Below are 15,004 nucleotides of genomic sequence, written 5' to 3'. Positions count from 1 at the left end.
TTTTGATTGTAGTTAAAAACGAAGTATTCGAAACTACGCTAGCTTAACTAGCTTTCGTAAAATCCTGCCAAAAGAAATATTTTTAGAGTTTTGTATAATAATAAGGTTTGGAAGAATAAAGAGAAGGCTTTTAAAATCATAACAACTACGCCAAGAAACCATTACTTTTAATTTTTTTCTGTATTAGTTTTTATTAGGCTTATAAAACTGCCGCCAAGTTGAAAAAATTTTAAAATATTTGTGTCCTTGCAGGGTAATATAATTTCAGTCAGAAGCTTAAAAATCAGTAAAGGAGTCATTTCCGAACCAATAATCCATATATTTTCTTAATCAGCATCGATAGCCGAGTCAAAATAGCCCTGCCATCGTTAACATTTTCAAAAATTTATAAAAATCATAATTTTTCAAAATTTCAAATTGAGTATCTGATTTATTAAACTACTAAAAACTAATATAGGAGTGATTTCGAATTAAAATTAATGATTTTTGTCTTGGTTATGAGTTTTTTAATTTTAGATTTCTAGCAAAAATTGTCAAACGAATATTATAAGCTTTGTTATTTAGCCAGAATGGCTAGATCTACTCTGCTGATGATGCAGATCAGTAATATATATAGTTCATAGTGTGTGAAATCAGTCGTGTAAGTTAATAAAATTATATTTTTTTAGGAGTTGCAGTCATCTTTATTTAAAAACGATTAATTAACAAGAAAGGAAGCTAACTTCGGCACGCCGAAGTTTATATACCCTTGCAGATAGAACTTCTATGAATAAAAAACCATACAATACAAATTATATATCTTTGTGTTAAAAAACAATGAAGTAATACCTGCTTTCATTTCATTCACCTATACATATTATATTTACAGTTTTACATTCACTGATTTGCATTTTTCCTCCACATCAAACGATCGTTTGTATGGCACCTATATGATATAGTCGTCCGATTTTCATGAGATTTACCACAAAATTTAAGACTTAAATTAAATGCCTATACCTAAAATTTGATGAAAATCAGTTGAAAACTGAAAAGGTTATAAATTTAATTGTATTAATTTATCGATCGTTCCTATGGGAGCTATATGATATAGTAGTCCGATTTTCATAAAATTTTATGCAAAATTGTAGAGTATAGTAAAATGGCTATATCTCAAATTTGATCCAATTCTATTGAAAACTGAAAAAGTTAAAAATTTTTTTGTAAAAATTTTCCGATCATTCCTATGGCAGCTATATGATATAGTCGTCCGATCCGGCCCGTTCCGACATATATACGAGTGAGAGTATATAGAAGGCTAACTACAAAGTTTCATTCAGATAGCTTCAAAACTGAGAGACTAGTTTGCGTAGAAACGGACAGACGGACAGACGGACAGACGGACAGACGGACAGACGGACATGGCTAGATCGACTCGGCTGTTGATCCTGATCAAGAATATATATACTTTATATAGTCGGAGGTGCCTCCTTCACTGCGTTGCAAACTTCTGACTGAAATTATAATACCCTGCAAGGGTATAAAAATGATTTTAAAGCTTAATAGCCTTGTAGAATAAATGAGTTGTAGCCGAAAATGACATCATGGCTAATTATAAATTCTTTGTTTATCTTAACTACGAGCTGTTTTTTTATACATTCCAAGGCTTTATGACAGACTTAGAATCAGCTACAAAATACTCTACGATTTGCATTTTCCTATCCAAAAACACACATTATGTTTACGTCAGGCGCTGTCTTCATAGAAGACTTCCTCATTTCGTATTCAAAACACTTGTGACAGTTTAACAAATTTGGAATTTAAATTGCACTTGCACTTAACTAAGTCAAAGGAGGGAGCATGGGGGTAGCTTGAGTGTGTCACCTGTTGGGGGCTAGGCCACAATCACATGTCCTTACACACGTACAACGGTGTGGTGTGTGAGGTGTGGTGTCCTTGTCTAAAATAAATCTGTGGCCTTAATCGTTATCATAGGGGGAGGCTGGGTTTGGGTTTTTATTATGAGAGCAAGTCGCTTAATTTTCACAATCCTCCGCAATTATGAAAGACAAACGGGATGAGCGGAAAGGGGATGGGTGCGAACGTGCCACATCCGCAGCCACTGCCACCTCCTCCTTGGGGAAACTTTTGGGTCTTAAGGAATAAAGCCAGAAAGCAAGCGAGTTCGAGTTCGAGTTATTATCAAGTTTCTCCTTCAGCTGTTTGCCAAGCTTGCTGTTTTTTCTTCCTCTTTTTTTTGTGTGGGAGGATTACCATTGTTGTTTTCCCACGAGTATTAAGTGGCAGGTAGTCCCAGTCAGCCCCAAGGACAGGTGGAAACTGGGCGAGCTGGAGCGCGCAACTCGAACTTAAAATTACGGCTCTGAAATGAAATTAAAATGGTTCGCCGTTATCGTTTTCGTTTTTTGGCGCGGTAGTTTGTTATTGTCTGTCTGCATATTGAGGAACGTTAAACAGTCCGCCCGAAGACCCATCCGCCCAGTTGGCCAAGTTTAAATTGGTTTTATGTTAAAGCCAAATGAGTATAGCTCGTGGCCTGAGTCCAGGAGTCCGGAGTCCGGAGTCTGGGTTTTGGATCCCTCTCCACTGCCAGCCAGTACGAGTCCTCCGTTTTCCAGTTGAGCATCAGGAAATGAAATTTCTTGCGAATTCCTCTTATTTTTTTTCTGTTGCTGTTGCCTCCCTTTTTGTTCTCCTCTTTCGGAGCGGGGAAAACTGTGGAAATGGGTTTGGGTCGGGATGCCGGGAAAGTGCCGTCGAGAGGCAGATTTCCCAGCCCTCTTGACGAGCGGCCGCTCAAGGAGTTTGACTGCTTGTCAAACACAGCCAAATTTTTGATATATTTCATACACTTGACAATCAGCTCCGGGGAATACTTTGGCAGGGAGGGTTAGAGGACGAATAAGGACGAGGGACGAGAGCTTAGGCAAGATGAGAGCATTTCAAATAAATGACCCGTAATGTATTAGTTGGGGACTATGGTCGAGTTTTAACCCATGAAATATATTTTTAAATATATTTAATTTTAAGCTATTATTATTATTAAAGGATTCTTAAAGTAAATGAAATATTTTAAATACATTTTAATAAAGATTACATTTTAACAATATGATTAGCCATCATTCTTAATTAATTTCTTTAGGCGAAAATAAGAGCAAATTACAGCATATTTTATCAAAGCTGTATAAAAATTTCCCTTATAAATACATTCTTTATACTTCCAAGTTCCTATCGCAACCCATTCGCCATCAGAGGGTTAATTGTTGGTTTGTTTACTTGTTTTGTGACAGCTTCTAATGCAGCATGTTTTTCTACAACCAACAAGAGAATAACGAAAAATCAGCAATTTTTCTTTATTTTTGTGTATTTGTTCTAAACTCATTGTCCTCCTGAGGGGGTAGAAGCGTATACAAAAATGTGTGAGGAGAAGAATTTTCCTAGTGCTGCTCTGGGATTTTCTGTGCTCCATCCTTGGCCACTTTAATAGCAATACCATTATCAGCAGAACCAGCTCCCGCACAGCAAGGACAACAGCAACAAAGGCGGCTTAACCAGTGCAGCATCACGGCTTTTGTCTCTGGATGCGCAGAAGCCAACCTGTTATAAAGCCACAAAACCAACAAACCAAAATCAGGAACACGGGGAATAATAACACCCAGAGGAACATCAGGAATGGCAGGCCACAGCGAATGCATTATTGCAATGGATTTTTGTGGATTTATGCATACTATTTGAGAGTTAAACAGGATATGTGTACCTCTGATTACAGCGTGAGAGCACAAACATTATAAGCTAGCTTAAAACCTTGGAATACATATTAAAATCAAATGTAAAATGCAGTTATTATCATCAAATTACCAGTACAAATGATTATTTATTCCAAAAATGAAACCATTTTGTGAGAGAAATAAACCTTAAGCAATTAACAAAGTATATTTATCATCAGATACAGATGCTTTTCTCCAAGTATAATCCTATTACATTTCGCCCCTTTGGATTTTCTCGCCACATCGATAATCACTAGCTTTCAGCTCAATTGCAGTTGGCCAGCTCCTCTTCGACTATTTCACATCGATTCACGCGCTTCAAGTGCCCCATTCATTATGGCCCTTAAGTGGGGCAATGCAGCCGGAACAGGCCTAAAGGATTGGGGAAATATTCCCAGTACTGTGAACCAGGAAGGATATAAGCATAGACATTATAATATAATACCAGGGCATTTGACTCCTTGGCCCATCATCTCATTTTCTGCCTGAATTTGAAAAGAGGAGGAGAATTAGAAGGAACAGCAGGAGATGGCGCTGAAGCTGCTCGAAGGCACGTTCCAGGAGGAAGCACTTAAAATATCTGCGCACGCATGACTGATGATGACTACTTAGGGCATGGCAGGATTTTCCACAGCTCCCCTACAGGTGAGAGAGCAAAAGCCGATAAGTATTTTATATTTTATGCGTCCTAGCCATCGGTTTTTGTTTGTAGTACGTGCCCCAAAATGCCACCCACATAATTACAAGGCACAAGACACCAGGCTATACAACTTTTCACTCTGGTGAAATAATGGAACGAACATTGAATGGTAAACATCAAACATTGCATTACACAAATTGCCGAAAGACACATCAGTGCCTGATTGCCTCTAATGCGTCTGAAATGGCAAAATGCAAACATGCCCCTACATACACAACGCCAGGCCACATAATGTAAGTATAAATTATATATTTCCAGGCTATTGGCAAGTGTATGTATGTAATATGTGGCTTAAACTGACTGCCATTGACTGCAGTTCAATTATGTCTGATAACGGACGGGTAATTATCATGTAACAAACACACACATTCACAGAAAGAAATTAATGAAGATGTGGGGCAGAGGAGGCATACATACTTAGCATGGCTTTAATTGAACATAAATATAATTCAATTAGTTCGTGACACCGGTTATATGAATTATGTGTGTATGGGTGACCTCTGGTCAATTACTTGGCATTGATTTAATATAAGCAAAAATGTGGGCTTAAGTAGGAATTAAGAAGCTGCGTTTAAAAGTAAAGTTGAATTAGGGAAAACACTTTTATCATTACAAAAATAAAAAACTTTCAGACTTTTATAAAAAAAATGGTTATGAATTTTCTCACATAAAAACCCCCGGTTATTTTACTTAATGAAAACCACACTTATCTCATTTTTTAATGAACGAATCCAACATCAATCTACTAATGCCAAGTAAACACTTCTCTTTCCGGCGCGTGTTGTCTGAGGTCATAGAAGGAAAACCACGTAGATATGATCCACTGCAACTCAATACGTGACCATGACTCCATAAACCGAATATTTGCTTATGAAATAAGAATAAAAACAAACAAAACGTAAAGAAAACAAACATTAAATTCAACCAAAAACTAAATCCGTAAAAATAACAAGAACTTGTAGTGATGACATAGAATTCTATCGACTTTTCGTGTTTGTGTGGCTGTTATTGTGATTTGCTTTGGACTTCATTTTGTGACTTTTTATCAATTTGTCTGCTTTTCTTTTTGTTCCATAAATTTTTCCATCCTCAGACCACCTCCCCCCCCCTTCTATGTGTGTCACAATGGGAAAAGCACAAGAGGAAAAGATTGGCAGAGAGAAACAGTTAAGAGCATTTGATGCTTCAAAAGCGGCAAAGATGCTTGGAAATTATCAAGTATACGACGTGTGGGTACTTGATATTTGTAACTTTTGTTAAAGAAATGTACAGGAAACATTGTTTATTTAATATACTAGAAAATAATTAGATAGTTTTCATCTATCTTACTTTTCTTTAGAATTCTAAATAGGTATAAGTTTTTCTTCTATCGTTAACTATGAAATCTAGTCTTCATCTGTATTTAATATACCTCGCGGAAAGCTTTCTCATACCCTGCAAAAAATTTCACAATAAATATTATGCTACTAAAGCTGTAAGAGAATTACATGACAGCAGCAGCAGCATCCACACACAACAACTCTCGACGACATCTTGCCCTGCTTCACCCAAAAAGAAAAAAAAATACAATATATAAGAAAAAGGGGAGCTCGGAAGTGGTTCGCAAAAAAGTATAAAGAAATGAGCGTTATTATCGTTATTACGTGAGTAAAATACATACACACAGCAGCATCCAAGGAAAAATAGCAACAACTAGAGCAGTAAGCAGAACTATATATTAACAAACAATAACAAAAAAGAAAACCGACCATGGGAAAATCGTAGAGAGAGAGCTCTATAAGGATGATGATGATGATGGAGACGACTTTGACGGGGGCGACGAAAAATAAGAAGACGGCAAAGTCACCAAAGTGCAAGTGGAAGGAAGTGGGTGGAAAATGCGAGGCAAGGGGGAGGGGCAAGGAGCTCTGGTAACGTCGAGCTTTGGAAGTGATTTCAGGGAGCACTTATACCACTTCTATATATTTCACTGCTCACATGAGTATAAACATATACAAACTGACACATGTGCAGATAGAAAAAAACAACAGTAAGTAAAGGTTTATTATGATTTATTTAAAAAACAGGAAAGAGAGCTCACTCTGAGAAACCATAGTTGGTATACCCTATGGTATAACTATGATTTTTGGCACTCATTGGCTTTTTGGCCTTTCTATACTTTCAAGAAAAACCTAAAAAAATAGTAGTATTCCAGGTATATTAAATCGTTTTTTATGTATTATTTTTTTTGGGTAAATTAAAATTTTTCAAATATCATAACTAAATCGAAAATGTATTAAGTTGAATTCGGGAAGGTTTTCTGTGCTAGTTTTTGTACGGTCATTTGCATACCTAGTTTATAAATTTAAAAAATCCTATATTTTGTCAAGTTTTGACAATTTTAAAAAACTTTCCAATTTTCGATAAAATTTCAAAAATTTATTTTTCGACCGGACATAGCTATATCGAAACAGCCCTTAAATCTGATCAAGAATATATATGCTTTGTGTGGTCGGAAACGACTCCTTCACTGCGTTGCAAGCTTCTGAGTGAAACTAAAATAATCTGCAAGACTAAAAATATTTATTTCTATAATAAAGAACAATTATTAATATTATTTATGTATATATATACTAATTCAATTGTTTTCCCAGTGTAAAGATAGAAAACTAAATGGACACACGTACGTCGCCTTGGACATGAAGTGCACTTATCAAAAACAAAAAAAAAGGGTCAAAATAAAATTGCGCAGAACCAAACTGCAGATGTGATAAAAAAGGAAGTAAAAGAGGGGAAGAGTGCACATAAAATACATGCTTTATGTATGGTATTGTCCATACATCAATCCCAAAATTGATTTGTAACTACATAGAGCCAAACAAATCTACAAAACTACGGGAAATGACAGCTTAATGAGTCGAACATGTCAAGAGGGTGAAAATCAATGTGTGGGTTCCCCGGACACTATACATACATCGAAATCATGTAAAAAGTGAATAGGATAGAACAGTGACAATGTGTATGGATAATAAAGGGCTTTATTTGACCAACACGAAATCCACAAATCCCTAAAAACAGTAACTGAAATTAAATGAATACAAAAAAGGAAAAATTGAATGTAAGAGATTTATTTATATCACAGTATTTGTTGAACGAAATGCGTATTTTTTATTAATTTGCATCAAATGTAAAAAATTCCATTTATTATTATTTAATTAAAGTATTAAAGCACTCATAAAGCAAAGATTTTTTTGAATAAAACGTTATTTAAAAAGTATTAATTACTACAAAAAGTAAATAAGACAATTGCGGCAATCAAATTAAGTCCCCAAACTTCACTCTTTCCTTTGCCTTTCTAGGTTAACCAAATAGTTACTACATATAATAGAATTAAATTCCCCATTTTCGATTTCGATCGGCCAAAACCCTTTGGATCCTTGTCGCTCTTTTTGGATGCCATTAAATAGATTCCACGGAATCTGAATCGAATTTTATTCCGCCGCTTGTAGTCCTATTCAAATTACGGCGGATTTGCCAGCCGCCAGTCAACATATGGCCAACAAGCGTCCTCCGGCGGCTGACTTCCTTTGTGGGCATCACCGAGCTAGCAGGCTGGGCTCCCTGGCTGGCTGACTGCTCCGGATGGAGGAGCGGGGTTAACATGGCAAATGCCATTGGATTTCAGCTGCTTATGCCAGGGATTTAGTTATAAATTCACTGGTAAATCGGAGGGAGGAGTCCCTTTAGCCATTTACTCGTAGCTCTTTGGCGAATTGAAATTTAATGCAAATGTAAATGTTGCACACTCACTCACACATACAGAGTGAAAAAAAAACCAACAACACACGAACACAGCAAGGAAAACAGAAACAGATTATTTGTAGCATACATTTGGAGGCTAGCCACTTGAGGACGCAAAACATCCTTTCGCTTTGCTACACTTTTAGCATTAGCGGCCAACGAATACACAACTATATAGATACATACATTTTTAATACTCTATATTTTTTGCTATTTTTTAATACTTTTTACTCATTTTTCATTCGATTTATATCAATTTAAGCCCAAAAGATAGAACAAAAAGCGTAGCCGGGTTTCGTCCTATTTTGTGTTAAGCTGTGGTGTACTTTATTTTTGGTTGCATCTTGTTTGAAGTTGACACAGCGCTTGGGAAAAAAAAAACAATGAAATATGCTCAACAAATACGCAAGTAATGACAAAAACCGCCCATATAAAAAAAGAAAAGCCGAAAGGAAAAAATCTGTTACAATATTGAAATATTTTATGAGCGAAATTCGATGGCTTTGCCATCCTCTATATTCCCCCACACATTTGGCCGGCAATCATCTCCTCTGCAGACAGGCAAAAAAAAAAAAAAAAAAAAAAACAGGCACATACAGCTATACAGGACACACCCATACACCATATATCGATGCGAGCGTTACGTCCTTTTCCGGATTTTGCGGAGAGGCCAGAGCCCCATTGCCCCCCATGCCTCTGGGTGGATATCCTTGTTTTTGGCTTTCACTCAACGCGCGACACTTAAAGGGCTTTAAAAGCAAATTTATCTGTCATTTCCTCAAATGCCACGGGCTCAGCAGCCACCGGCAGACATATCCTCGTCCCAAGCCACGTCCTGCGTCCAGGATTCAAGTTGCCTCCAACCAATCTTTACTGCCGCCTTTCACCAGAGACAATTGCATTTACTGCGGAGACAGAGCAAAAGAAGGGGATAAAACTCAAGGCATAGACACACTCAAATATTGATTTATCGAGTTGCTCACATGCCTTGCCCACACATATGTCCCGGCGGTCGCTCCTACTATATCCTTTCTCCTGCCTTTCCTTCTTGGTCCCCTTTTTGCAAACAATAAAAATGGCAAGCTGTGGTGGGACGTGTGTGAAATCACTTCAGGTTAACCCCCCGAGTCGTTCGCACCTCACTTCGGAGAAGCTGGGCTCCAAGGGGACACTAAAAACTTTAAGTCTAATGACTTTTATAGATACTTCACAATAAGTCCTTCTCTCCCCAACATTTGTTCGTATTCTCTATGTGTGTGTGTGCGGTCGGATTTGGCCAATGAACTTGATTGTGGCAACAGAGTCTTAGCCGAGGATTGACACAACTCAAGTGGAAAGAGAAGCCTGCCGGATGCCGGCTTTTGGTAGCATAAAAGGCCAAAAAGCTCATAATGCATTAAGCTGTATTTTTTGGGAGGAAGGAGAAGCCAACACGGATATCCAGCACCAAGTGGAGAAGGAGCACCAGCCTGGCTTCTTGAATATTCTCGGTTTTTATTAGCCTTTTACTTTATTGGATAGTTTTCGAATCGGTTTATGCTTTTATGATCAGCTTATTAAGGTCTCAACTGGCTAGTTTTGGTTGGGTTTGCGGAGATAAAGGAAGGACGAAATAAGGATAATAGGGTTTTGGTTATAGTTACTTATTAAGTAAAGCAGGGATTCCTTATTGCCTAAAAAAATAAACGATTTAAGTACTTCATAATTTGATTATTGTTAGACTAAAAAGTGACTTTCACAAGCATAAAATATTTTCTCCCAATTCCTTTCATTAAATTAAATTTATTCACTGACATTTTGCTCAACTTAAATTAAAATTTTTTTTTTAGTAAAGGAAATTCCACACGCTTTTCCTCTTTCTTTTCTTATTCCATTTCCATTTATCATCGACAATGGCGCTGCGGCAAAAGGACTCCCAGGACGAATCCTTACATTGTCCCATTATAATCGCTGTTGCAGTGGAGAAAACTGCAGTCCCCGAATGGCAGCTTACTGGCCGCACCTCCAAGCCATATAGTCTGAGATCACCTTATATATATATATACATTTATCAACTGAGCTTTATTACACACTTCGGCTCCAAGGAAACTCTCTGCTGCAATAAAAGCGGCACAAGAAGGACTACAAATTGTCAAAGGCATAAGAAAAGAGAGGCAGAAGAGTGGAAAGGTGGCAAGATTTTATTGTCACCAAGAAATTAATTTTTTAAATTGTATAAATGATTGTGCGTGTAAGGGATAAACCAACCCCCAATATAATTCACACCATCTACACTCTTATCTCAGCAGGCCTTGTTTAATTACAATGATGAACCATTGACAGCTTTTAATGAGCGACAAAAACACGGCGCAAATTGCGAGTGAAACATTTCATTCTCATTCGCATTCCAACTTTTATGGCCTTCGATGGATGATGGGATTGCGTTGGCCATAATACGAACCTCTGTGCCCTGGTACTTTTCTCTTTCTCCTCTGACTCTCCTCTGGCTAAGCCAGAAATTAATGGCCCAAAGGGTGGGGACACCGACTGTTTATGGACTCCCAAATGGAGGGAGCAAAGTGTAAACGAATGGAAGAAAAAGTAATACAAATTCCAACTGCTCTTTACGGCAATTGCAAATGGTTTAGTAATCAAAGCTAAAATCCAAATCGGAAATGCAGTTGCCTTGGGGATTAGCATTGCAAATTACATGGAGAAAATGAATTAGACAATTAAAAGGAGATTCCTTGTTAAAGTCCTCAGAAAAGGCTAATAAATTAGTTAGTAATTAAAACAAACTACTTATATATATGATAAATTCCATATTATTCTACATAAAATGCAACTTGACATTGTGACATAAAAATCCGAAAAGCTGCAACTCAATTGGCTCCACATTGTTGCCAAACTTGTGCATTTCTCCAGCTGGCAAAGCTGGCAAAAGTGCATAATTTTATAAAAGGCACACAAATTGAAACACAAACACAGCCGGAAGACTGCCAACTTTGCTCCTGCGTTCTCTCCTAGTAAAGGAAAACTTTGGCTGCCAGTCTGAGGGTTTCTATTAAAAATATTGTCAACTCAATACTGGTGAAGTAAGTGCAAGTAAGCGGGAATTTTGGGAAGAGCTAAGGCGGGGTGACTCCGGGTTGATTGTTGTAAACAAAGTTTTCATAAGAAATTTCCACGTTACTCCTAGAAAAAAAGTAACGTATATAAAAAATACAAGTAAAAACCAGAAAAGGAAACCGACAAATTGGCAAAACCTCCAAAAGAATCACAACACAAGGCAGCCAAGCCAGCTGCGGTTGGTGGCACAACAAATAAATTGACATTGCCCTCCCAAGTCCCCCAAGTCTGAGCCACTCGTTATCATAGTTATGGTTGTGGCTTTAGCCGCAGCCAGGCAACGATGAATGCTGCGGTTTTCCAGAATGCCAGAGGATTGGGAGCAGGAGCCAGAAAGGCAACCAAGGTGTTAGGCTGAGGCATAGAATCGGAAGCTGCTGCTGCCTGGCTGCCTTTTCCATAAACTCGTACGGATTCTCCTGCTGCTACTGCTGCTCCTGATGCTGCGGCTGTTGCTGCCACAAATTAAAATGTGGCCGCGCTTAAATTCACCCACAAAATTTATTGTTTGCCAACAGCTTGGCAAGGGGCCAACAAGGCAAAAGGACCAAAGGAACAAAGCCAGCCAGTCAGCCAGAAATAGGCAAATAAGTTAAATGGTTTCTGGGCCAAATATTTATTGGCAAGGGGAACAAGTGCGAATGAGATCATGGCAAATGGTTTATATACATTTTTTTATACATTTTAAATGAAAGATTTATATTAGCTTTAAAAATAAGAAACTAGCGGTAGGTATTTTATATTAAACGTGATTAATTCATAAGAAATTGTATATTAAAGACAACAAAGTCATATTCACGCTTAACTAATAACCAAAGTATGGAAATGATGTTTTAAATTCCATTTTTAACTAATTCACAGACTGAATTTTCTAGGGTTTCAATTTTGTCATAATAGGCTTTTTGTAAATTCCTTTTGATGCTATCCAACTGAAACAAAATATTTCTTTTTATGCCACGCATGAGTCAAACTTCCAAACGAAGTTATGAAACCTTCACCCGAGGCATTAAAAAAAGCGACAAAAAATGGGGGGGAAAGCACTCCCATTCAACAGACAAAACAAAAATAGCTGCCAAGGATAATGCGTTGCAAATGTCGACGACAATAAAAGGGATAATGCGACAAGTTGAAAACGAGCCAAAAGGCGACCGAATGACCGCCATTTCTGCCCGGAAAACTTTTTCGCGAAGGACAATGAATAGGGACAAAAAATAAGAAAAAAATAAAACTTTTAAAAACTGGAAACAAAAAGTTGAAAGCATTTAATGAGTTTATTGAACCAATTGCACAAGTTGCAAGCTGCAAGTTGCACATTGCACGTTGCAAGTTGTTAGTTGCTAGCTGCTAGATGTAGGTTGGTCAGTAAGAAAGCTCCGAGTTCTTATTCTTCTTGCCAACTGATTCTTGGCCAAGTAAGATGGATGTATAAAAACGCTTTCTTATCTTTCTTGCTAAGCTAACAAAAAAAAAAAGAAAGACAACATGGAATGAATTAAAGTCAAAGTTACGAGGAGACAACGATTTTTGTGTGAGCTAATTCAGCCCAGCTTCCCAGCCAACTGCAATTCCTCTTGGCCATTCGTCTTGGCCATCTTGCCCATATCCGAACCAGGGTCAGCAATGCTGGGCAAACGAAATTGCGGCAGACAGAAGTCATTTAAGGCGAATTTATGGGATTTTAACTGACATTTAAACAGTCGCCAGGAAGCAGAGACAGATAGTTGAGAGTCAAGGGGATTCTGCTGGAGTGGAGAAGGAACCTTGTCGACCAAGATTAGCGACGACTGTGCAACAAAATGTTATGGACAGGGCTGGATAATGAACGACTCAGACTAAGCTCGGCAGCCAAGAGCGAGCGAAAAGGAGCGAAGCGAGAAAAATGAAATGTAATTACATTTGAAAATGGCACAAAAAGGGAAAATGCAAAAGAAAAATGTAAGTCTCGTCCCTGCTCTCGTCCCAAGTAGCATCTGGAGCCGATGGCCAGTTTCGGGGCGTTTTGCTAGCTGGCGAGCAAAAATCACTGCAGAATTTCCTTGTAATTAACTTCATGAAGATGTTCTTTCCTCACTTTCTGGGAAGTGTAAAAAGGACAGCTCAGCTTAAGGAAAGATGACTGAGTACGAGGGGAAATTATAACTGGAAAATGTTATGCCAACATTTGTTAGCAAACTTGAAATTAAAAGGTCACAATACAATTAATTAATTTTGTTTTTTATAAAGTAGTATAAACCTATAATTAATTATATTAAACACTCCCTTTCATTACTTCTTCAATTATTTATCATGACTAATAAGGTTATATTTGGTTTTTCTATAAACAAATCACAAATTACAGTTCATAGTTTTCTGATTTCTGTTCTGGGAGCCTAATGAGTCATTGGGGGATTCGGAATCCCGATTGAATCCATTACAGGGCATTAAATCAAACAAAAAGGGAAATGAATGAAAGTAAATATACATTTGCATGAAAAGAAGAACCTTTACAGCTGGTAAAATACCCAAAGACTTTCAATTAATGGAATCTTATTGAGAGGGAAAAATAAATTAAATAATACTCCTTCATATATTAAATTGAATTAAGAGCTCCACAAGAAAAGTGCTCTTACCTTAAATACTGTCAATCACTCCAACTGATTCTGCAAGAAAATAAGAAAGAGATAATTAGTTAATTGCACTTTCATGACAAACTTTCAAGTCAAAGCAAATTAAAAGTTGGCAAGTGAAGAAGTTTAAAGCTAAAAGCTAAGACTTTGGGGAAAAACTTTGAAAACTTTATAACTTGTCCAAAAGACAAGTCTCTCTCCATTTATGAGTTTTCAATTTAAATGGCCAAATTAAGCCATTATCAACATTTAATTCGATTCGAGATAATTCGTTTTCAAAACAGTCTGCCAAAAAGTTTATGAAAAGGCTAAAGAAGGATGGCCCCATCGAGGAGGAGAAAGTTATTTGGGCGGGAAAATAGGAGTAAAGTAACAAACTTTATACGATCCAGCTGTGGCAACACCCATCAGCAGGCACTCTTTATTCATTAATAATCTCATTTAGCTAGGTACATATATGCATATATGTATGTTGTGCTGCAGCAGTAGCATAAATTTTCTCCCTAAAAAAAAGCAACTACCACCCAACAAGGTCGACCTCAATTTACTGCCCCCCATCAAAGTGTGAATGAAAAAGGGGGCCGCTATGTAGGAGGCCAAAAAGGGGGACTTTCAAACTGCCAAACCGCAAACATTTCTGTCTGCGATTTGCTTCTCTCCGCTGCTTTTTAGCATATTTTTCATAATTTTTGCAAAATGTGTGTACGATAGAGTTTGAGGGTCAGTTGGAATTCTAGAAACAATTTACTCGTTACAACAGTTTCCCCCTTTTTGCCACGTTAACCCCGCGCATCGATATTTTTATTTTCCGCACTTGTAAGTTCCTGAACTTCTCATTTTCCTTCGTCTTTTTCTTCATTGCAGCAGTTACAAACTGTGGCAACAGTAATCGAAAAGTTAATTCTCCGAAAAACAAGGTAATTAGTGTAGCAGTGCCCATAAAACCCAAGCGAATGTGCAAAAATAACGAGAAAAGTTTAAAAAGTGCCCAACAAAACTGAGGGAAAAAAGACGAGAGAGTAGAATAAAAAGTAGAAACAAAAACT

General features: G+C 37.4%; 1 protein-coding gene across 1 annotated transcript in view; it reads right to left on the bottom strand.

Moving 5' to 3' along the window:
• Positions 1-13,991, bottom strand: part of Cad87A (cadherin 87A) — a 35,617-nt gene extending 21,626 nt beyond the window's left edge. The window contains exon 1 of the mRNA XM_020957747.2: positions 13,962-13,991. The gene's annotated coding sequence lies outside the window, so the exon portion shown is untranslated. The remainder of the gene's footprint in view (positions 1-13,961) is intronic.
• Between the last annotated feature and the right edge of the window lie 1,013 nt (positions 13,992-15,004).

The sequence above is a fragment of the Drosophila serrata genome, unplaced genomic scaffold (assembly GCF_035046125.1).
Source record: "Drosophila serrata isolate PLE 108 unplaced genomic scaffold, ASM3504612v1 contig_241, whole genome shotgun sequence".
In the NCBI taxonomy this organism is placed as follows: domain Eukaryota; kingdom Metazoa; phylum Arthropoda; class Insecta; order Diptera; family Drosophilidae; genus Drosophila; species Drosophila serrata.
Note: the sequence above shows the minus strand (reverse complement) of the source record. Positions and strands in the feature narration are given on the sequence as shown.